Here is a 24,845-nt window from a genome sequence, read left to right on the forward strand (position 1 = left end):
AATCAGCAGAGAGCTGATTTGAAATGCATTATCCGATAGGCATGAGATTAAGCAGCTTGATAGGCATCTTAGAGCTGTTTCCATGGCCTTATTAATTTGTAACAGTTGTGTGGTAAGTTATGTCAACCTCCCAGTCAGAAAGTCTTCAGTAAGTTTTTCAGGCTCCAAGTTGAGGGATGGGTAAGACCCTGGGACAACACCCTCCTGGATGCTACATTCTGGATGCTACAGGCCCAGAATTCCACACTAAAGTATTTGTTTGGAGAACTCAAGTATATTATGGGTATCTTATTTGTATTATGTGTAAGTAAATATCAACGTAGTTTTGATCATTTAATCCCATATCCTGATTTTGCTCTAAGCGAAGGCAGTTATTTGAGTGCCAGCTCAGAAAAGGTAATTCACTATTACCTGTTAAGTGTGATGAAACAGGACTTCTCAGCATATCTTTCTTGATGGTATTTTAGGTTCAGAGCTGATGGATTAACTTTTTGCCCTTTCACACACTCTACCTATCAGTGACACCATGGCCAAGGGAGACAATCCAATTCACTTCCCTGACAGAGTTGTGGGTGATGGTTATATCATTATGTATCCTGGAATGCAAGCTAAACTCAGTAGCAAAAACATAACCAATATATGGTGGGGAAAACGACAAGGGCGGGTTTTCTAAACCCAAGAAATACTCAATAAATAGGCTAAGACCAAGATGAAAAGTGCAAAGAACCAACAAGACAAGAGTAGAAAGAATGCGGGGCTCAATAAATGGTATTATTCTCAGAAAGTATATTCCATTATCTATTGTTGTAGAACAAACTACCCAAAACTTAATGGCTTAAAATCATTGTTCACGATTCTGCAATCTGGGCTGGCCTCAGCCTGGCAGTTCCTGCCACTAGTCTCATCTGAAGTCACTCACAAAACTGCAGCCCATTGGTCCAGGGTAGTCCCATTCATATGTTTGGTGGTTAGTTAGGAATGTCAGCCCAGCATTTCAAATCCCATGGCTTCTCCAGAAGGGAGCTCAGGCTTCTTACATGGCGCATGTAGTGTTCCAAGAAGTCAAGAATGGAGACTACACAGTGTCTTGAGGCCTAGGTCAGAAGTCACACATCATTACTTGTACTGCATTCTGTTGGTCAAAGGAGGTCACAAGGCCAGCCCAGGTTAAAGGGGTAATGAAATGGATTCCACCTCTACATGGAAGACGGTGCACATAATATGTGTCCGTATTTAAAATGTCACAGAATTTACAGGAATGTGAAAATAATCATGGCAAATGTAGTGCATTCTTAGGAAGAACTTTTGTTTTTCTTTTTTCTTTTTTGAGACAGAGTCTCACTCCGTCGACCCCGGGCTGGAGTGCAGTGATGCGATCTCGACTCACTGCAACCTCCGCCTCCCAGGTTCAAGTGATTCTCCTGCCTCAGCCTCTCGAATAGCTGGGATTACAGGTGTGCACCACCGCACCTGGCTAATTTTTTATATTTTTGGTAGAGATGGGGTTTCACTATGTTGGCCACGCTGGTCTCGAACTCCTGACCTCAAGTGATCCACCCACCTCAACCTCCCAAAGTGCTGGAATTACAGGCGTGAGCCACCGTGCCTGCCCAGGAGGAACTATTTTTAACGTCCACCATTGTATAGTGCTCCCGGTACAGCCTCTATTTAACAATTTTTAAAATGTCTCTACATATTTTGACTCTCTTAATGAGAAATATTTACATTGTATTCATTCAGTAAACATTAAGTACTGTGATTTCTCTATCGATCTCAGATCTATCAGAAACCTTAAATGTAAATAGATCGTTTGATGCTTTATTTTAATAATTGTTCAACATTCTTCCTAAGTGCATTATTGACCATTAATAGAAAAAAAAAATTACTTCACGTTATACTTATTCATCAAAAACACAAGAAGTGCCCTTTCCTGTCAAACTCCTTCAATTGTCACCCCTGCACTTCACTAGAGATACAAATAATAGCACATGAAATTGTAGCTGGAAGGGAAGGGGAAGACTGGTAAGGCTTATTTAAATTGCATTCCAAGCATAGAAAACATATCTTCTTTCCAAGAAATGAAAGCTAGTAGAATATTAAATCAATATTATACATACTTAAAGGCATATTATTTTATGTGATATGTTAACCATGACATAGAGTATCTCAAACCAAAGTGATTCAATTGTCATCACCATCAACAAAATGAAACTTATAAGTGGATTGTTAGCAGCCTCTTTTTAGTTTGTTGTAGAGTGTTCCTCTAAAGAGAGGGGAGGCCAGAAATCATCTCAGTGCACGGACACAGTGTTGCTGCATCTCCATTTTTCCACATCAATTTTAGTCTTGATATTACTTCCCTATGGAGGCTGTCTGAAAGCTAAAAGCCTATACAGAAGTAACTTAGGCCAGGTCATTTTTACTTACTAAAAGTCAGTTTTCCTATAACATGTACCACAAGATACTACTTTAACAGTTTTGGTTCAAGGGTCACCAGGCTGTACAGACTACCAGAGCTTCAGCAGTGGCATTCTTTCAGGTGGCACTCTATAAGTTGTCTGAATCATTGGGTTAACATTCTCTTCATGTTTTCATCTTAGAAAGGCAATTTAACATATTTTTAAAGAGGTTTAAGAAGGCTTAAGAAAAAGTAAACTTTTTTTAACCCATTGAAAAATAATTTTACAATTTATTCAATTCCCTGAGTTTTTATTACAGACCTACTATGTACACAAGCATGGTGTACCCGGCAGCTATGAGAATAGCAAAGACACGGCCTCAGCCTCCCAAAGTGCTGGGATTACAGGTGTGAGCCACCGCGCTGGGCCCCAGTAGATCTTTTCTGTGTATATTTTCCCCTACTCCTCTCATCTACCCTATACTCCATCCTAAGTGAATGATGCCCTTTTCTCTGACTATATCTTACCTTTCCTACCTCTATGTCTTTGTTGATTACTTTCACCTTAGCCACTCTTCAAGGCTCGTTTCAAACACAGATTTCTTCGTGAAGACTTTTTTCCTGAATACACACACTGCTACCTCAAATCCAAAGCTATTTCTCCTTGTTTATCTCCCATTGCACCTTAATTCCTCTTTGGGCTAGAGTTGTCTCTGTATCTTGTCTCCACCATCCACCAAATTTTAAGACCTGAAAGTAGAGACATCATTTTGTTCTATCTCCTAACATACTTTGCAGTTAATAAGAGGCAAAATAACTGTTTAGTTGAATTAAAAATGAATGTGAGGAAATATTGTGGCCATCTGCTAAAATGCATAGGTAACAATGTTGGAAAAGAAGTGGCTCTTTTTTAAGTTTGATGCAAATATATATATATATTCTTAAAAAATTAATCACTTGTCCAAGATTTAACAGCTAAACTAACATTTACTGTATGTTCATTATTCTGCATAATATGTTTCTCATACATGTAAAAGCACATTATTTAGTCAAAACTATCATATTAAATTTCTCCCGTAATTCCTAAGGGCTGTCAGCTGCTCATTAAATCTTGATTTTCTGTCAGGAGGAATTAATAATCTTGCCTTTGAGTGAATTTAGAAGCAATGAGGGATTGAGCAGGAATATTTGAATACCCTCTCGGTGGTAAATTGGATATCCAATTTTCAACTTAGGCTTAATGGGAAAAAAAGAATAAATTGAATTCAGAAGCTGTTCTTTACTTTTTAATATTTCCTCCCCACTTTTAACTGAGTTAAAATGGAAGGGTATAGTTCTTTCTCAGTAGTGGGGAAAATCTACTTTCATTCACTTAGAAAAGTTTGTCAAATTCGAATGAGACTTAATATATGGACAATCTATATGACTAAGTCTATAAGGTGATCCTTTGGAAATCATAGGAAAATTCAGTACAATAACACAAAAATTGATTTGCATGAGATTTAAATTGCGTTTTTCTGAAAGCAAAGAATCCTGCTCCTCCCTCTCCCCAAATGAATTTTGTTGTCAAATACTGGTACTAACAATTATTGATACCACAACTCAGTCTCTAAAAGCAAACTGTCCTATTATTACCAGAGAGGTGCTAACTCACATTAACCTAATAATATATAGCTCTTAATTTTCAGTTTTCATCTTTCATCATTTTTTAGCTACTCATGTCTTAGATTTAAAGTCCCTTAAAATTATAAAAGGTTGAGAGACTGATAAACAGGCATAAAACCTTGTGGATTTTTTTTCCCCTCCACTCATTTTTTCTAACTAAGCTACACAGTACCATCATGTACCATCCATCAGTACATTTAGCTGTCATGACGCTGCCAATAGAAGTTGTCCATCCACTAGGCAGCATAAAATTACAATCACGTTCTTCGCTGGGCGTGGCGGCTCACGCCTGTAATCCTGGCACTTTGGGAGGCTGAGGCAGGTGGATCTCCTGAGGTCAGGGGTCCGAGACCAGCCTGGCCAACATGGCAAAACCTTGTCTCTAGTAAAAATACAAAAATTAGCTGGACGTGGTGGCGCATGCCTGTAATCCCAGCTACTCGGGAGGCTGAGGTAAGAAAATCACTCGAACCCAGGAGGCTGAGGTTGCAGTGAGCCAAGATCGTGCCATTGCACTCCAGCCTCGGCGACAGAGTGAGGCTCTGTCTCAAAAAAAAAAAAAAAAAAAAAAGTTACAGTCATGTTCTCAGTGAGGCAGTAAGGTGGAAGAGTGTATTTCCTTCTGTGTAGTATGACTATATGACTTCATGTGTGTCACTCACTTGCACTTATTTTCAAATACCAGGCAGCAGTTTGCTTGAAGTTAACTATCTGTTTTATCATGCAACTTAAGAAGAAGTTGTAACACATACAACTCCAAATTATTCTTATTCATAACTCTGTTCTATAGTAAGCATTTGAATATGGATGCAGCTCATGTGATGAGCATCATTCTACTTGACATGAAGGAATGAGATCCAACTGCGAGGACCCCAGTCAGAAAGAGCCGAAGGCCCATTGATGCCTCATCTTTTCTCCCTGCTTCCCCCACTCTTGCTAGGGATCATTGGCACCACCATTCAGACTGATGGTAAAACTTTACAAGAAATTGTCTTCTGTCTAGCTCAGACACATCACTTGTCCAACTCAACCCCTGCTTTGGGTACAGAAAGTTTTAATCTGGTTAAGTTGAATAGAGTTTCTCTTCCAGCTTTTGCTGTGCTAAAGCAAGAGAAGTACAAATGTCAACAAGCAGAATAAGAAGAGTATAACAAGAAGTGGTAAGAAGTCAAGGCCAAAATCTAGATACTGACCTGTGGATAATTGAGAGGTGTCAGCAACTCTCTAACATCAAACAGACATAACAAAAACCTAACAAAAGATGTTGAAGTCTGACCAGCATACCTCTTACTTTGCATAGGTGCTGTTTGGATTTCTATGCAAGCCTGTAGAAATCAGCCTAAAATCAGCCTTCAGATTGAATGTTGGTAACATTTCCTTTTTTACATGCCTCATTTCAGTTTATGGCATTCCAACCTTTTCTCCCTCATGACGAACACTTTTTTGTATCAATGTGAGGCAAGCTCTGTCAATTCATCTAATCTTCAAAGAATTTTTGCAGGATAAGTATGATTATCCCCATTTTGTAGATGAAGAAATCAAGGCCCAGAGAAGTTCAATTAGTTGCCTAAGGCCATACATCTGGCAAATGATAGAGTTAGGAGTTGATCCCAGATCTGCCTGATTCTGAACCCTTTGTTTGATCTTTGTGTTGTTCCATATCATTTCCCTATTTAAGAAACTCATTTATATTTCGCACTCCACAAATATCAAGCCTGTTGGAACTAAGTTGTAATGAGTTCAGCATCAATTCCTGTTTGCTGGTCTGGGCTAAACAGTGCTGACAGAAATGCTCAGGTGACCCCTGGGAAAGGTCCAAGTTCATGCTCTAATATCTGACAACAGAAACTACTCCCTTCTAGAGAAAAGAGCAGACCTGAGGATACCTTGTGCAATCCAAAGTCAAATTCCCTATTCATTCATTCATTCTTACTTTGTATGTGTCTCTCTCTTTCTCTCTCTTGTGCACCTATGCACACACATTTTTTGGTCAATGCACAATTTTAAGGTCATTTTTAATCTAAAGAATTTGTTCCCCTCTTCTTTGCTGATTACATGGCCATACAGCCTGCCCCAAACAGTATGACTTACTCTGAATGACTCTTCTGTGGCTCTTTGTTGTGAGTTTTCATTTTGTGCCTCATTTCTGAATATGCTCTAAAGAGCAGGGATGGCCTTTGGCTAGAAAGAATGGCATGTCAGGAGGGTTCCACAAGCCATGTTGCTTTTCTGAATCATGAAAAGGCATCAGCACTCAGTGACATGGCCCAGTTTTCTAATCTAATTTAATTGAATGTACAATGATGTGGGCACTGGAGATTAAATACAACCCCACTTCTCTGCAAAGTTCACATTGCCTTTAAAGCAAAGTAATATTTTTTTCATTTCATATGAACGGTTCTGTGTATGTGTCATGTATAATTTTACTTGAATTCTCTGTGCAAAGTGATACCTTAAAAATTATCTGTAAAATTCTAATATAACTTCGTCTTCTGGAATATGGCCTGATTTAATTAATTGACCAATATTACTTTAAACCATTATATTGCAGTGAAAGTTTTTTCTTGTCACAGTAGGAACTAGAGACGTGTCCTAACAAAGTACTAACTTATTTGCAACTGATATAAAGTGAATTAATATATTTGTTACTTTTAAAAGAGAGTGTATTTTGGAATTTTGCGGTTATTTGTATATTAAGGCCCATATTAAGAGCCTGCCCATTTATAAAATGTTGGGTAATTTTGCCAAGTGCTGATAAAATATTTTATCATCTAAATTTGAAAAGAAAAAGAAACTAATTTTAAAACATTTCTAATTTATAACATTTTATGACTAACTTACTTTTTATTTAATTTATTTCCTTTCATTCCCCTCACTGTGATCCAATTTGTAGACAGGCAGGCTTGCTAAATAGCTTCAGCATTTGGGTTTGATTTACTGTGAAGTAGATCTTAGAAATTAAAGTTTCAGGTTGAAATTTGCCTTTCAGATCTTCTTGCCTAAATATATATGTAAATTTGGGAGTAATCTAACATGTGCATAAACACATTCAAACTATTTTATAGCTTTAAAAAAATTTATATTGAAATAATTTTAGACCTACAGAAAAGTTACAAGGTTAGTCCAGATTTTGATACCCCCTTCACCCAGATTCCCCAAATATTAATGTTTTACTGCATTTCCTTTATTAATCTTTTTTCTAGAAACACATACACACATTATTTTTTTCTGGATGTTTCAGAATAAATTGCAACATGATGCCCCTTCAACCCTGAACACTTAAGTGTGTATTTCTTCAAAATAAGAACTTTTTTTGTATAATAGTACATTTATCAACATTGGTAAATCAACATTGATAAATTACCACATAATCTATAGACTTTATTTAAATTTTATCAGTTCTCCCACTAATAATCTCTATAGTAAGAGAAAAAAAATCCCAGCCCACATGTTGCATTTAGTTATCATGGCTCTTCAACCTCCTTTAATCTGGAACAGTTCCCCTGCCAAAAATGCATATCCTGAATCTAATCTTGAGGAAACATCAAGCAAATCCGCATTCTACAAGATAATTGACCTGTACTCTTTAAAAATATTATAGTTTTTAGAGCTATAGTACATCTCCAAGTAAGCACATATGCATATCTACATTTTTAATTTTCTCTAAGAAAGAGCAACAATTCAAAATAATCCCCAAGTATGTTTTAAAATAAAGGCTTCTTTTTGAAAGTCAAAGAGAAATGCTCTTAGCCTAAGGTTTCATTTAAACATAGAATGGCTATTTCAAAAAACAGTATTATATAAAATATGGGCTGGGTGTAGTGACTCACACCTGTAATCCCAACACTTTGGGAGGCCAAGGCAGGTGGATCACCTGAGGTCAGGAGTTTGAGACCAGCCTGGCCAACACGATGAAACCTTGTCTCTACCAAAAATACAAAAATTACCTGGGTGTGGTGGTGGGCGCCTGTAATCCCAGCTACTCTGGAGGCGGAGGCAGGAGAATCGCTTGAACCCAGGAGGCAGAGGTTACAGTGGGCCGAGATCGTGCCACTGCACTCCAGCCTGGGCAACAAGAGCGAAACTCTGTCTCAAATAAATAAATAAAAATAAAATATGTATTATATAAGTTAGGGACAATCTGGTCTTTCATATATAGACTTCAGACAATTGGTTGTTCATTCTGGAGTTGAGCACTATTTCTCTCATGTGCTCTTAAGCTAAGAACATTTAGCTACATGTCGGGTATGTTTCTTACATTCTGCCTCATGACCATCTCCCGCTGCCATGCATATGACAAAGACAGTTAACTCTGAGCCCCAAATCTAGAGGAGAGATCTAAATGTCACGTGAAGTTCTTAAAAACCTTTCTTCTGAGGAGTCAACAAGGGATATTAGGAAGATTCCTCTGCCCAAAAGACCTCCCAAATATCCTCTACCAACTCAGGCTGCATTAAGTTAAACCAGATCTTTCTGTAAAGTAGAAATGAGAATAGCTAATGATATCAATATTTCTTACCTTTATTTTAACTACTCTTCTCTGGCTACTTTCTGGGTTGCGAGGGAATGGAACATTTTACTGAGGAGCCAGGTGAATGAAAGAAGAAATGCAGAGCAAGAGGTCTTTGGTGAGAGGGCCTGTTGGGGCCCCTACACTAGGGAATTAGGAGTAGCATGAGGGCCCTGTATATCCACAGAGGACATTCATTTTTAATTTCCTCTAAGAAAGAGGAACAATTAAAAATAATGCCCAAGTATGTTTTTTAAAAAGACTTTTTTTTTTTGGAAAGTCAAAGAGAAACGTTGTTAGCCTAAATTTTTATGTAAACATAGAAGGTGATTTTAAAAAGCCATTAAGGAGGCAGGGGAGGGGTATAAAAAAATAGATTGAAGGCCACCTACTTTACAATTTTGTCTGGTAACACCAAACTAGGCAGCCAAAGCCTGGCTTCAGGTTTGTCACAGCTATCGGTTATGATAAACAATATTACCGACACTTCCTGGTTGTAGTCTGCATGAATTTGAAAACTAAAATTTGCAGTGGTCGGGCGTGGTGGCTCATGCCTGTAATCCCAGCACTTTGGGAGGCTGAGACAGGTGGATCACCTGAGATGAGGAGTTCGAGACCAGCCTGGCCAACATATGGAAAACCCATCTCTACTAAAAATACAAAAATTAGCTGGGCGTGGTGGCGCACACCTGTAATCCCAGCTACTCGGGAGGTTGAGTTGGGAGAATTGCTTGAACCCGGGAGGTGGAGGTTGTAGTGAGCCGAGATTGTGCCGCCATTGCACTCCAGCCAGGGCAACAAGAACGAGACTCCGTTTAAAAAAAAAAAAAAATTAAAATTAAATTTAAAAATTAAAATTAAATAAAATTTGCACTATTATGATTCAGTAAAGCAGGAATGTTATAATTGGTCGTTTTCTCCTTTTTTCCTCTGTAATGCTATTTTTAGGAGGATCTAGGTAGATATCTCACTGTGATTATTCCCAAAGTATGAAGTCTCCCATACTGGCTATTTACATGTAACTTAATTCATAAGACTTTTAAGAAATCTCTTTTTGCCTTCTCCTTATTCTCCAGACTGGCATTGTGAAGATGAGAGCCAACAAATTATACCTCAAAGTCTGGAAAATTAGTCAACTGTTCCATAGTTGTGCGTGAAACATTTCTGACTTTGTGATTTGTGAAAGTAGCACTGACTCAGCTAAGGATCATGGAAAGAGCATAGACTTAGATCAGAAGACTCATTCTAGTTGGTAACTGTGTGATCGTGACCTGATCACTAAGACTCCGCGAGCCTTAGGAGTCTCCCCTTGCATGAAATGAAGTTGGTGAACTAGATGATCTTCACATTATCTCCCAAGTTGTAAACTCAATGATTTTGAGTATAGGAATTAACAAAGCCACTTAAGGGGGAAAAAAGTTCCCTTCATTTCTTGATGAAATACTTATTGACCTATGTACCATATTCCATAGAAAGGAAAAAGCTAGATATCTTAACCCTACTAAGTTGTTTAGCAAAAGGAACATGAAAGTTCAGATGAAAAGTCAGGAAGTCAACATAGGAAAAAACAGATAAATTAATAAACTGAATAAGTAAGTAATACAGCTTCAATTAAGTACTGGACTTCCAAATGGATGGAATCATACCATTCAGGGCTAAATTGTATTTGAGAATACCTACTCTGAGGAATAGGTTTTTATGCTCTGGAATCACCTCAAAATTCAACATTTAATTCATTTCACTCTTCACTCATTACTCTTTTCTATTTGAATATACACATTTTTCTCTTTTTTTCTTTTTTCCTTTTTTTTTAACTATAAGATAATCCAAAAATAAATGGCTAGGTAGATGGCTGGAGTTTGCTTGTTTGTTTTAATGATAGTATAACTGCATATAGAAAAGCAATATATGTGTTTCTGTATGAACAACCCAAAAGAAAAATAACTTTTAAGTCATAGAATTTTGAAGGTCTGCAAATAGTTGTTGACTTAGTTATTACTACGTGTATTAGTTTGCTAGGGCAGTTACAACAAATGCCATAGACTTGGTGGCTTAAGCTAGATAAATTAATTTCCTCAAAATTCTGAAGGCTAGAAGTCCAAAATCAAAGAGTCAGCAGGTTTGGCTTCTTCTGAGGCCTCTTCTGTCATTGGCCCTTCTCACTGTGCCCTAACGTGACTATCCCTCTGTCTCTATGGTCTGTGTACTAAGGACACCAGTCAGATTTAACTTAATTACTACTTTAAAGGCCCTATCTCTAAATACTGTTATATTCTGAGGTACTGCAGGTTAGGATTTCAACATATGTATTTGGGGAAGACACAATTCAGCCCATGATACTGCATGTATCTTTATAATAAGGAAGAAGGATTTATATTATTCTACTGTTTTGTGTGCTGACTGTATTTTTAACTTTGATTGTACAATTTCCCTTACACCTGCATCAGCTTATCACATTGTGCCAAGGATGTGAAATGAATTGCTTCAAAATACACCCTAATTAAGATAATTAAATATTCACAACATTTTTATAGCATTTGATTTTTTTCCTTGTTAAACATAACAGAGAATTGGATGTTGCTCACATATCAAGGATAAGCCAATAAACCAGACATTTTGCCATACTCTGTATTGATAAGAATTTTTTTTGGCATGGAAATGATGTATTTTATTGCCTTTAACTTCTAATACTCCCTTAATTACAAACACAACGGATGTTTTACTAGGGATATTGTATATGCAGCAGTTGTTTAAACCTGAAATAGAAATGCTAAGAGGGAAAAGTATTCAAGTCCAGTGTAGCCCAATGCTGAAAGATAAAATTGCACCTTTTGACATTTTACCAAATTATTGATTGTGTTCTCTGGCTGGCTTTAAAAAACTTAATGCAGTGAGTAGGTTAAAGAAAAAAAAAAAAAAAAACAAAGGAGAAAATGGCTGGGATGGCATAAAGGCAAAACAGTTTTTAAAAAGTATGAGAAAGCTTAAGGCCTAACTCAAATGATAAGCAGTAGATTTTATGGCAATGGTGCCAGACAGCCGGGGTTTGTATCTTGACTCTTCCTACTTAATAACTCACTGTCAGGCTTGATGTGATAATAAAATAATTCATGTAAAGCACTCAGCACATACCTGAGTAAACTCAACAATTTCTAGTTATATACATAGATAGACGTACACTAGTACGTGTGTATATATGTATATGTACCTTGTATATGTATGTGCATATATTAATGTATGTATGTATTCATATACATAATATGTACACATATTCACATTCATTTTCATATTCTCCAGCCTCCGTTTGGTACACTACTACAGTGTGTGTAGTTCAGCTAACAGCTGGTTCTGCTGTCATGATGGCTAGAACAGCAAAGTCAGCCAGAGAAACCAGCCTCAAATGATACATCTTTCTGTAAGCAGATATATATGATCTATAGCAGCACGTCCAGTGATTGCCTCACAGATACTACTTCTAACCTATGGGGGAATTGTTGCATAGAAATCCAAATCCCCTCCTACCTCTCCTTTCGGTGCTTGAGCAATCTCTTGATACATATAAAGCTTCATAACTATCCTTAAGTTTTTCTCTGGTCTACATATGGCCTTTATGCTTAACTCATTGTTAAATTCTCACAGGACAAAGGCTACATACATTCCATATATAACTTCAGCAGCATCTGCTATAAGCTTTCCCATACCTTATACACTGAATAAATCGTGAAGGCTGATGGAATCCTGAAATGAACCCATAATCCAATAAAATGAGAAAGGCTAAAGACCTTACCTGCTCTGGACTCACATTAGTCTAGAAGCTTCAGGAACTCACTGAAAGGCAAGATAGAATAATGGTTAGTATATGGACTACAGATTCAGGAATACCTACATTGGAATCCTGGCTTTGCAACTTATATAACTTGGGCAAATTATTTGACCTCTCTGTGCCTCATTTTCCTCATCTATAAAATGATGATAATCAGATTATCTCTTTCCTAAGGTTATGAAGAATAAGCTTATTCATATTTGTTATGTGCTTAGATTAGTTCCTGGTACAAAGTAAGTGATAGCACTTACTATAAGTGTGTACTATATAAATAAAATAAAATAATGCCTGGTGTCTCAACACTGGCCCACAAACTAGTCTACTCTACACAGGTGTTCCAGACGAGGAGCGGCTATAAACCTAATAGACATTTCTCAACAAGGCAGCTGTAGGTCTTCGCTGTTCGTGTTGGGTTTTGCCGGCAGACCAAGTATTATGAATTGGCTTTAGCCAAGGGTTTCCTGAAGAGATTGCAAAAAAAAAACAGGCTGGTGGAATATTTGGTATGCGTGTTTCTTTTGTGGTTTATAGTCTGTGTTTCTAGTGTCTGCATCATTAATATATTTCTCTTTCTGGGTTTAGACCCTGTCATTACTCATCTGTGTCTGTTTTGACTGAAACCCATCACTGGAAGAAAGAAAGAATATGGGTCTCATTGAGTTCTATTGCTTCTTTATGGTGATAACTTTAGTGCCCACAAGGAAATAGTTGCATACCCACTGGCTGCAAACTAGGTCTGCATTCTTCAGGGAAGATGTTATATGGCAGCCTTTAAGAAATGCAGTCTTCTTTTACCTTCAACTTTGTGTCTTATTTCACTCTACAGTTTTTAAGTGAAGGAGATAAGAAGAAAGAGCTAGCTGCAAAGGTGAGAGTTGAAACATTTTTACAGAGACATCATTATAATGAACATTATGGACTGTAGTTGTAAATAGGGTGAGTGGGAGAAAACTTGAAGAAAATTAGAAACAGATGAAGAAAAGGATTTCAGATAAAAATCAGGGAAATCAATGTCAGTATGGGAAAAAAGACAGTAAGGTAGAAAAGGAACTTTTAAATGAAAAGAATGAGTAAAAGATGATTTTATATTGATTTTAAATAAAACTCCATGTCAAAGCTTTTTGTAAATAATAAGGTTATAGATGATTGTCATGGTGGTTATATTTGTTTAGCAAAGACTACATTAATGAAATGGCTAAGAAGCAAAATCTTACCAGGTTTTAAATATGAGTACACTGTGTCTATTGCTTTAATTTTTGTTACAAACTTACCCTAAAATAGGTCTTTTAGGCAACAACAGTAATAGCGCCAATCGCAGTTACTCTACCATTCTACCACAGACCGGGGAACATTCTCATGAGGACTCCAGCATTAGATGGCCCATTTTAGGGCACAACACTTCAGCCATAACTTTGGTAGAGAAGCAATTTCAGTGAGTCATTCATGATCCTAAATCTTTTGGCTGTGGCCTCAAGATCTCCCCTCTGTTCCCAGTGGGAATTATTGCCCGTGGATTTTATGACTGTCCCCTTCCCTGCAGCCAGAATCATCATGGAATTAAACATGCAGGGAGGTCATCAAGGGACTCTCTCTTATGCGGACTGAGAAACTTAGGTTAGACCCTTTGAAGAATTCATTGGACTGAACATAGAGTCTCTACTGAGTAAAAGGATCTCCTCTGTTAAGTTGTTCATCATCCATTTATTTATTCATTCAATAAAAGTGTATTGGGTGCTGTTTGAGTTTCCTAAAGCTGCTGTAATATATTACCACAAACTGTGTGACTTAAAACAACAGAAATTTATTCTCTCACATTTCTGGAGGCTAGAAGTTTAAAATCAAGTTGTCAGCAGGCTTGATTTCTTCTGGGGGCGCTGAAGGAGAATCTGTTCCATGTCTGTCTCCTCTCTCCTATCTTCTGTTGGTTCCCAACAAACCTTGGCATTCCTTGCATTCCAATTTCTACCCCTATTGTCACATGGCCTTCTTACCTCTGTGTGCCCTCTGTGTCTCCAAATCTCTCTCCTCTAATGACACCAGTCACTGGATTAAACTTATTTCCAAATATGGCTACATTCATAGGTAACAGGGGTCAGGACTTCAACATGTATTTTTGGGGGACACAGTTCAACCCACAACAGGTACCTTTTTTGTACCAAATACAATCCTAAATGCTGGGGATAGAAAGATGAATAACACGCAGTCTCTGAACTCAAAAATGTCATTTAAATAGGGGTAGACATAAATATACAATTATAGTGTCATAAATATTAAATTATATGTCTCAACAAAATGCTTTGGGAACACAGAAAATCAGGGCAACTAACATTGTCTCAGGAAACCCAAAATGTTTCACTGTGAAGCTGCCTTTTGAGTTATAGGTTAAAGGATATTGGAGTTCATCGATTAATTCATAGTTGTGAGTATGCAAAGGGCATTGCAGAGGAATGGAAGAATATGTATAAAAACATGGTATCATGAAAAGACTTTGTATCTTTCAAGATAGGGAAGGAGTTGGTGTAACTGGAGTCTAGGGTTAGTTGTAGGGAGCGGCAGAATACATAGAAGAGAATAAACAGGAGATGGTAGGTGGCAGAGGACCTACAATTTCATCTCAAAGAATTGGGGCTTTAGGCCGGGCACAGTGGCTCACACCTGTAATCCCAGCACTTTGGGAGGCCGAAGTGGGCAGATCACCTGAGGTCAGGAGTTCGAGACCAGCCTGGCCAACATGGTGAAACCCCGTCTCTACCAAAAATACAACAATTAGCTGGGTGTGGTGGCAGGTGCCTGTAATCCCAGCTACTCAGGAGGCTGAGGCAGGAGAATCACTTGAACCTGGGAGGCGGAGTTTGCAGTGAGCAGAGATCGTGCCACTGCACTCCAGCCTGGGCAACAAGAGTGAAAGAATTGGGGCTTTATAACATAGAATGTCTCTGCCAAGACTCATGGGGATGTTTTTTAATCCTTAAAGTAACAATAAATGTATTTAAGTAGTATTATAAAACGAAGTGAAACAGTAGTTAATAAAGCATCTTGCAAATTTGGAAAGGCCATTTTGATTTTGAGAAAATTATTTGAATTATAGAATAATTTTAAGGAAATGCTTTTTAATTTATTTTTAGGATGCATAGGAGCTCAAACTAAGTTAACAAGATTCAGTCATCCAAACCATTGCCTAGTAGGTGTCCTTAAGGACCCAGTCTTAATAAACAAATACAGCTAAATTATAATTGGCATATCAACTGTATGTAAATTGAAGCTTATAAAGTACTTGAGGGGATTTGAAAAGTTTGTTCTCTTAAGCATTTTAAATATTACTCACGTTAGTTATACTATTTATTATCTATGGGGAAGGAGTCTGCTAAACCAAGGTAAATGTCAATGCTAGTTCCTAGACAACTATCATGAATTCTGAATTAGTCACTTTTTATTTATTCAACAAATACATATTACTTAACATCTACGAACCAGATTATGTCCTAAGTAGCAGGAATTCAAAGACATGACAAGGGCACTTCCATGGCCTCTTATAACTCACAGTCTAGTTGGGGAGATCAAGACGGAAACAAAGAAACACATTAAAGTTTGTTGAGTTAGATAATGGTGGTGCATACAGGGTGCTTGGGTGAATGCAGTGGAAGACCCAGCTCTTTGTTGAAGAAGGCTTTATATTTAGCTTGTGAACTTTGAAGGATAAAAAGTGGTTTTCCTAGAGGACAAAGAAACTGGACAGTGTAGTGAGGATCCAAGGGATCAGGCACAATGCTTTAAAAAGTTAGGAGAAATGAAGGTTAAGCCGAAGTCCCAGAACTGCAGAAAATTAAGTCCGTGTAGTTTTGGTTAGGATGAGAGGAGGCAAGGTAGGAGATGAGGCTGGGGGGTTGGCCAGCAGCCAGTAAGGGGTCTCATACAAAGGAGTTAGAACTTTTATGTGATGTAGGATCCACTGATTTAAGCAGAAGAGGGCCATGATGAAATCGGGTTTTAGAAAGAGACCTCTGGGAACAATTTGGAAGAAGAAATTAGAGCAGTGGTTTTCAAACATTTCTCTTTTTCTTAACGCAGAGAAAACTTTTCTAAAGAAAATCTTACATCTAACCAAGATAGATAAAAATAAGAGTGATATTTCATTCAAATAAATATTATGCAAATGAAAACAGGCTACTTCAAACTCAAAAGTGTCAAATTGGGGGTTATAGACTAGAGCGCCTGTGTTATATTAGACTCAGTATCAAAATTATATCTGTACACAGTTAGGAATTATGATGGTTCAACTATTTTTCAACTTTACAATGGTGTGAAAGCACTATGCATTCAAGTAGAAACTGTACATCTCTCATCATGCTGGATAGCAACATTGAGGCGTAGCTCCCAATTAGCTACATATTTTCAGCTTCTGTTGGGTTTATCAGGGCGTAACCCCATTGTAAGTCAAGGAGCATCTGTATTTATTACTGTACTATATTGAGACAATTCTGATTTTCTGTAATAAGTTGTAAATAATAACAGTTCAAATGACTCTCCCTGTCATGTCATGGAACCCCTCAGTTGCATTGATCTAGAAATATAAAAAAGTCCGGGCCGGATATGGTAGCTCATTCCTGTAATCCCAGCACTTTGGGAGGCCAAGGCAGGCGGATCACAAGGTCAAGAGATCAAGACCATCCTGGCCAACATGGTGAAACCCCGTCTCTACTAAAAACACAAAAATTAGCTGGGCGTGGTGGTGCGCACCTGTAGACCCAGCTACTCGGGAGGCTGAGGCAGAAAAATCGCTTGAATCCAGGAGGCAGAGGTTGCAGTGAGCTGAGATCATGCCACTGCACTCTAGCCTGGCGACTGAGTGAGATTCTGTCTCAAAAAAAAAAAAAAAAAAGTCTGATAGTGGGAAAAAAATCCCTAACAAGAGTCACCACAACTCACATTCTTTACTGTAAATATAGGCATTCAAAACTTTCTTAAAATGCTAAAAGCATTCATAGTGTAGTCTTACATGTCTATTTTATGTGTTCACTTTTTGTTTCTATGTACACAGTAGACATGGTAAATATCTGTTGAATTAAAATGATCAAAAACAAAGTAAAGATTTAACCACAAAAATACAGACTTAATATAAAACCATGAAGATTCAAAGTCAAAAGTAGCTATAGTCTCTAGCAAGGCAGATGTTCACTGGCATTTGTCCCCTGGTCCGACTTCCAACCCCAATTTATATAATCCTGACCTACCAGAAATTGGGATAGATATCACTTCATGGAAAAAGACATCATGCTTTAAGAAAGAAGAGACACATATAAACTTGTATGGGGTTAGAGGAGTGATGTCCCTCTCTAGTTCCGTTAGAAATTGCTGTTAAGAAGGGTTGGGAGCAAACCTCTTCCAATCCTACCCACGTCTCAAACCCTAGATCAAATTTCATGGTCTCTGTGTGACACACTGATATCTCAACACTTCCTGAAGGTGACCCATATGCCAGGAACAGCAATAGATCCAGAGATACAAGTATTAAAAAGATCCCTGCCACCTCTCATCTACATTTCTAGCATCTGTTTTTACTCATTTACCATTTGATCATTTCCCATCTGTACACAAGACTTTAAGGCCCATGAGAGCAAAGTTGCTGTAAGTTTAATTCAACCTACTTTTTTTGGCCACAAGCTTTGTGGCAGGCGCCATGTTAGGTATTAAGAAATACAAAGATATAGAATACAAGTCCTCCAGTAGCTTGCAGTCTACCATGTATAAACCTCAGATGGCTATTACCGTATACCCCTCAACAGCCAGTTAGCTGTGAGAGTAAATTGTAAATTCTTTCATGCTCTGGCCAGATTTAAAAACATATTAATATGTATATTCTTTTCCAACTGTGTCTTTTTTTTTTTTTTTTTAGATGGAGTTTCACTCTTGTCACCCAGGCTGGAGTGCAATGGCTCAGTCTCGGCTCACTGCAGCCTCCACCTCCTGGGTACAAGCTATTCTCCTGCCTCAGCCTCCTGAGTAGCTGGGATTACAGGCACCCGCCACCAGGCCTAGCTAATTTTTGTATTTTTAGTAGAGACGAGGTTTTGCCATGTTGGCCAGGCTGGTCTTCAACTCCTGACCTCAGGTGATCCGCCCGCCTCGGCCTCCCAAAGTGCTGGGATTACAGGCGTGAGCCACTGTGCCCAGCCCAAATGTGTCATTTTAGATTTCACTTTCTTCTTGAGACCATGATTATGCCACATGAGAAATCCTTAAGTCCAGCTCCAATTATATGGCATATCCTAGAATGGACCATTAGATTAACAAGAATTTTAATATGCTAACCATTACATGTACTTCACATCATGAATGTAGATGGAATGTAGATGGCTAATTTGCACACATTACCATGTATTTCAGCATTTCCTAGAGTTATCTGAAGCATCTGGGGGGAAGGGGGAGAGAATCTTCAAGTTTTCTGCTTCTGAGACTATTTTGTTGTTATTGGGTATCGCTTTGACCCCCTTCTTTTAGTGCTTATCACTAGGCATCTGCCGTATTTAATGATGTGTGTCATTTCATTTAGTATCACTGACTTGGATCAATTCCTCTTCCAGGTTTCTGTACTGTCTTGATACATGTATTTGTTTTGCTTTGAAAGAAAAATCAACAATTGAATTGCCAGTGATAGACATACGAGAAGGACCATTCTTAATGGATATGCAGAGATAATTTCTCTTCCTTTAATATCTGTGAATTATCATCCACTGTGATGCATTTAAAAATGCAACTCAACAACAGTAGTCTACTGACAAACAGGTGACTGCCGCCTGTGATGTGTTTTCAGTTGTTGGCTTTTCTAAGTAGTTACTTGTCAGAGAGAAAGGAAAAAGGATGAAAATATCCATTTTGACACCTCTTGAAATGTGTTTGTTGACTGTCTCTCTTTTAAATCGCCCTGTACCTATTTGGCATCACTAATCACAATGCTAAGTGACTTTTTACTTTACTAGGCATTAAACTTGTGCTGCTTAACCTTTGAGCATCAAACAGGCCTTTCCCCAGCACCCTGCTGTATCTTTAGTACAAAACTCCTGAATCATTATCCATCTTGAGGATCTGTCTTGCCTTAGAGGTACTCTGACATTTGCTAAGACTTCCCATTGGACCTTGCAGACATTTCCAGATCATGACAGTGTCATTTGATATTTTGGTTTTAAACATCACCAGAATGGCTTGTGCTGAAGAACCAGAACTGGAAAGAAAATGTAAAATGAAAAGAAGGCTATTGCCTCTGTGCTGATTGTTAAGACGGCATTGGAAACATTTTTGTTTTTCCTATGGATATAGTCATAAAACCATGAATATTTTTCAAAGGATCACAGTATGAAATACAGAGCCAACAGTAGAATATATGAAATTAGCCCATTTGAAAGAGGGTATATCTGTAAATAAACCTTGCAGTTAAGAAAGCCAATTATGATAAAACCGTATAGTTACCTGGTAAACTACTGTTTATAAACTACTTTAATTTTACAATATCTTATTTGAACCTCACAAGAAATGTGTGAACATAGTAAGATAGGGTTACTCTTCTCATTTTGCAGGTGAGGAGACTGAGAATTAGAAAGGACATGTGATGGCTGGGCGCGGTGGCTCATGCCTGTAATCCCAGCACTTTGGTAGGCCAAGGCAGGCGGATCACCTGAGGTCAGGAGTTCAAGACCAGCCTGGCCAATATGGTGAAATCCCATGTCTACTAAAAATACAAAAAAAAAAAAAAAATTAGCTGGGCATGGTGGCGTGTGCCTGTAGTCCCAGCTACTCGGGAGGCTGAGGCAGAAGAATCACTTGAACCTGGGAGGCAGAGGTTGCAGTGAACCGAGATCATGCCACTGCACTCCAGCAGAGTCAAGATCGCACCACTGCACTCCAGCCTGGGTGACAGAGCGAGACTCCCTCTCAAAAAAAAAAAATTAAGAAAGGCCATGTGACTTACTCCTAATTTCCTGGCTTGCATGAGGCTGAGCCAGAATTTGAGCCTAAAGCTTCTCTGAGTCCAAATTTGGTGTTCTCTCCACTATATCGTGCTGCTTCTACTTATAATATGGGATTTGGAAATATTCGGGAATTTTAATTGACAAAAGTGAACTGTGTTCAGGACAGAACTTAAAACTAAGGTAGATATTAAGGCAACGCCCTATAGTTCAGTGGGTGTTTGTCTAGGCTATAGATGAGGAGAATGCCAAGGTTATTACCTACTCCAACACCACCACTTTGTGGTACAAATTAACAAAGACACCCCCCAAATCTATGTATGGTTGGCTTGCACAAATTAACTTTGTATTTGGCAAAAATAAAAAGCCCTCAGGATAGTATTTCCCTTATGTAGTAAAATAGCTACAACAGAATTTAACAATCTTTGTTGTTTTCTGTTGAAATGTCCACAGGAAAATTAGGATTCTGCTACTTGATTTTTTTTCTGTATTTATAATAAGCCCTCATACAATTGAAGCATATCTGAGAAAACTAGAAATCTATTTTATTTATCTTATAATCTGAAAAGCGTGTGTTATAAAAATTAATAAGGTTTCCTAGAGTAGGAAATAAAAATTTAAAAAATGAAGTAATGATAAACATTAAGCTCTTTAAATATATACGAGGCACATAGAATTACAAATCAACCTGGAGAGACCAATTGGAGGGAATGATGACAATGAAAGTAGATGCATTTTAGGATGTTTGGCAGATTAATCCTTCAGTTTTATCCCTTCAGAGGTATGAGAGGTCAGTAGCATGTCTAAATGTAGGCTTATGTTATTTACTTTTCATCATCACTGTAAGGGTGAGTTTTTTAATAAAAAGAAAAAACTTTCATAGCATGGAGCTTGCTTTTTTTTAATTGGCAGATAATTTTACACTTAATATTTCTCTCTCAGCTCCATACATTTTCAGTTTAATTACTCTGAGGCCTCAATCAAAAAATTAAGGAAACTAAAGTAGGAGAGTTTGCAGTTTACACTCAGCTGTTCTGAGTTCACTGAAAGTGAAATGCCAAGCTGCCAGGGATCTACTGCAGGAAGCTCTCGTGAGGCTCCTGAGTGGGCCGAGAAGTGGCAGATGAGCTTCGTGTGGATACGGTAATGCATTTAGTGAAAAATGAAAGTGAAAGAAGCTAGGCTGCATTCACAGGCTGGCAGGCTTTGACTTCTCAGTTCCAAACTTGAAAAAGGGATCTAGGAGTGACTGGTAACCATTCTGTGAAAAAAAAAAAATTAGCTCAGGAAGGTGTTGTAATCACAATGGTCCACACTCTGCGGATCAGTCTCAGGAAAGAGATTGGCATCCTAACAGAAGACATTCTACTTCCTTAGTACAAGATTAGGGTCCTCCAGACAGGATGAATTATTGCAAGTAATTCTGATTGCTGCTCCTGTTTAAAAAGAGGCTGCTGCATCAGGCTAGAGAAGGCCCTTTGTAATGAAGTAAAAATGGGTGAAAATTCCCTGTTATGAAAGACCAAAACAATTAGTGCTCTTCTCTTGGAAAATATAATAGTTGAGTGAGAAGCTTCAAAGAGCTGCCACTCCTTTTGCCATGTGAGGACACAATGTTCATCCATTCTACAGTGTAAGGATGCAGAGGCTATGCTCAGTGTTTTTGAAATCAAGAAATCATAAACATTTGGATAGGATAAATGCAAACCTATTTACCAAACCCAAGCATGTTGAAACCTTAATCTGTTCAGGCTGCTCTACCTGAGACTGGGTAATTTGTAAACAACAGAAATTTATTGCTTACAGTTCTAGAGGCTGGGAAGTCCAAGATCAAGGTGCTGTCAGATTTAATGTCTGATGAGGGTTTGCTCTCTGCTTCCAAGATGGCACTTCTTGCTGTATCCTAACATTGTGAAATGGACAAACACTGTGTTCTCGCATAGCAAAAGGAGTAGAAGGGCCAGGGAGCTCTCTAAGGCCTCTTTTGTAAGGGCATTAATTCCATTCATGAGGGTAGAACCCTTATGACTTAATCACTTCTCCAAAGGTCCCACCTCTTAATACAGCTACAGTAAGAATTAAGTTTCAACATAAATTTTAGAGGAACACAAACACTCAAACCATAGTAAAGGGTATCTTTGAAGCATTGCAGAAACAAATGGGGAAAGGGAAGTACTATACATGACTCACAGAACAACTTCTCCTGAAAGTTCTAAAGAAATAGCATGTTTAAAAAGTAAAGTGATTCAGGTCAACTCATGTACTATAGACACATGGTTGCTTTGTAAGAGAAACCAAGGAGGAAAAGCCATTCCTTTCTACAAAGCATCCCTTGGTGACTCCCACCAAAAATAGAATCACAAGGCTAAATTGATCATGAATTTGGTATTCTTCATGGCTTTAGTTTTAAAAATATTTTTAAAGTATTAAAAGGATTAGTATTGAAGATAGTAATACTGGTAACGCATTGCAAAGCTTCTTGTTCTTGTCCTACTTTGGACTCCACCTGCATTTACACAAAGTACCTTCCTGTCAAAGTCATGGACCTAGAAATCCAGGCTTAGTGCTTGTGGATGCCATCTGGTATGGGGGTCAGCTTATGGACTTTGAAACTCCACAGATGTCCACCACTTATTAACTACATGATCTTATGCAAGCTTTTTAATTTCTTGGAGGCTTACTCTTCCCATTTGTAAAATGGTTTTATAATACCTATCGTACGGGATCCTTTTAAGATTGATTGACACAATATATGCAAGTCACTTAACACAGTGCATGGTATCCACTAAATGCTAAGTAAACAGCAGCTCTTACTATTGTTGTGAGCTAAGTGAGCTATGTATACAACCCTGGATTCAAAAAGTTGTAATAAATATGGTGGATAAGGTGAGCCCACATTTTCCTAATAAAACTTTAAAAAAGTTTTATGACCATTTTGAGTGTAGCTAGACTTTTAGAAATGTAAATGAAACAGTGAAATGTACAGTTATGATATTTAATTTGTTTAGTTATACAGATATATTCAAATTGCAGATGAGGCAGAATAATATCTTCAGGTATGATACTTTGCTTTTCCTCCCCACTATCTCATTTTGTAAAACAATTCTATTGAAACTCTTCACACGTATCTCTGACACTGGTGTTTCTAGAAGCACTGGAGCTAATTTTTGTGTCATCTAACAGTTTTCCGGAGCGTATTACATTCATGTCCACCTAAGTTTTTAGAGACACAACACTTTAATCTGTGTATCAGAGTATCAATGTCAGGCTTTTTCCCCAAGCCACAAATACTCATTTGCATACCACTAGGTCCATTGGCTTTTCCATCCATCTTGCATGTGTATATTGGTGATCTTCGTTAGGTATTTACTGCAGGGAAGTCTTAAGTAATCTTTCAAAGGCTTGTTTACAATGATCTCCAGCACTTAGTACTATGACATCATACCCTGTAAACAATTAATAGGTCTGTGTTAAATTTCATTATCTTAACTGCCTCCCCCAATTTTGTACATTTACATCATAAGCATCTAAAACCCATATTAATTTAAGTTGTTCCAGACTAATGTGTGTTTTCCAGAGAGTACATTATTAAGAATAATTTGGAAAATGTCCCTTGTAATTAAGCACTTGAATCTAAGACATCTTCCTTTATTTTCGGCGAGATAACTTGTAGGGAGCAACGGGAAGGTATGCTTTATATTTGTGAGGATAGGGATAGAGATTTTCTTGAAATATTTATCCAATTATATGACTTTAAAATCATGCAAGTTCCTTATTTTTATTCATTGTATATATGTATTAAATGCCGGGATGATCCAAACACATAGGAGATGAAGTTCCTGCCGTTATAGGAATTTTTGGACCTTAGAGAATATCCAATTCCAGAACAATGCATTGAATACTTTGTGGAAAGCATTTGCAGAGAGAAAGCTGTGAGTTGCAGCCCTTGTCCTCAACAACTGGCAGCAAATTTGTCAACAAATTTAATTATGTTTATATCAGGCAGAATGTGTTTGAAGGGCTTGCACATGTTTCACATAGGACAAAGAAAGAGGTGAAGAGAGAAATGTTACATGTAAAAAATTTTACAAAGTAAATCATCACATGGAAAAACACATTTTTTCACTGGCAAGTAAAGAAATACAACAACACAGTAACAGGTACCGACATATATGTATTGTGATGGCTAAGCACTAAGTGAGGTGTTGGAGAAGCTGTAGAGAAACAGGTACAATTTCAAGGTGGTGCCATTAGGTGACAATTCATGGAAATGCATACATAAAACAATGTTAAGTGAAAGAATTAGATCACAAGAGAGTATATAAACGCTGATTATATCTATAATAATGTGTGTATGTTGACATCTATTGGAAGAGGATTTGAAAGAATGTAAGTTTAATGTTGATTTGAATTTTCTCTCTGTAACAGTGATTTAAATGCATACTAATTTGAAAAGAATACAATGAAAAATGACTCCCCATCACACCC

The 24,845-nt window shown here is 37.7% G+C and overlaps 1 protein-coding gene and 1 long non-coding RNA gene across 6 annotated transcripts in view; one reads left to right on the forward strand and one right to left on the reverse strand.

Moving 5' to 3' along the window:
• The window catches only part of DIAPH2 (diaphanous related formin 2), a 908,418-nt gene that overhangs the window by 851,777 nt on the left and 31,796 nt on the right, over positions 1-24,845 (forward strand). The gene's annotated exons all lie outside the window — the stretch shown is intronic.
• The window catches only part of LOC134739050 (uncharacterized), a 79,115-nt gene that overhangs the window by 10,417 nt on the left and 43,853 nt on the right, over positions 1-24,845 (reverse strand). For both annotated transcript variants that reach the window (XR_010125479.1, XR_010125478.1), the window contains exons 2-3: positions 23,661-23,803; positions 12,361-12,401 (exon numbers count right to left, since the gene is read on the reverse strand). This is a non-coding gene — a long non-coding RNA (uncharacterized LOC134739050). The remainder of the gene's footprint in view (positions 1-12,360; positions 12,402-23,660; positions 23,804-24,845) is intronic.

Source organism: Pongo pygmaeus, chromosome X (assembly GCF_028885625.2).
Source record: "Pongo pygmaeus isolate AG05252 chromosome X, NHGRI_mPonPyg2-v2.0_pri, whole genome shotgun sequence".
In the NCBI taxonomy this organism is placed as follows: domain Eukaryota; kingdom Metazoa; phylum Chordata; class Mammalia; order Primates; family Hominidae; genus Pongo; species Pongo pygmaeus.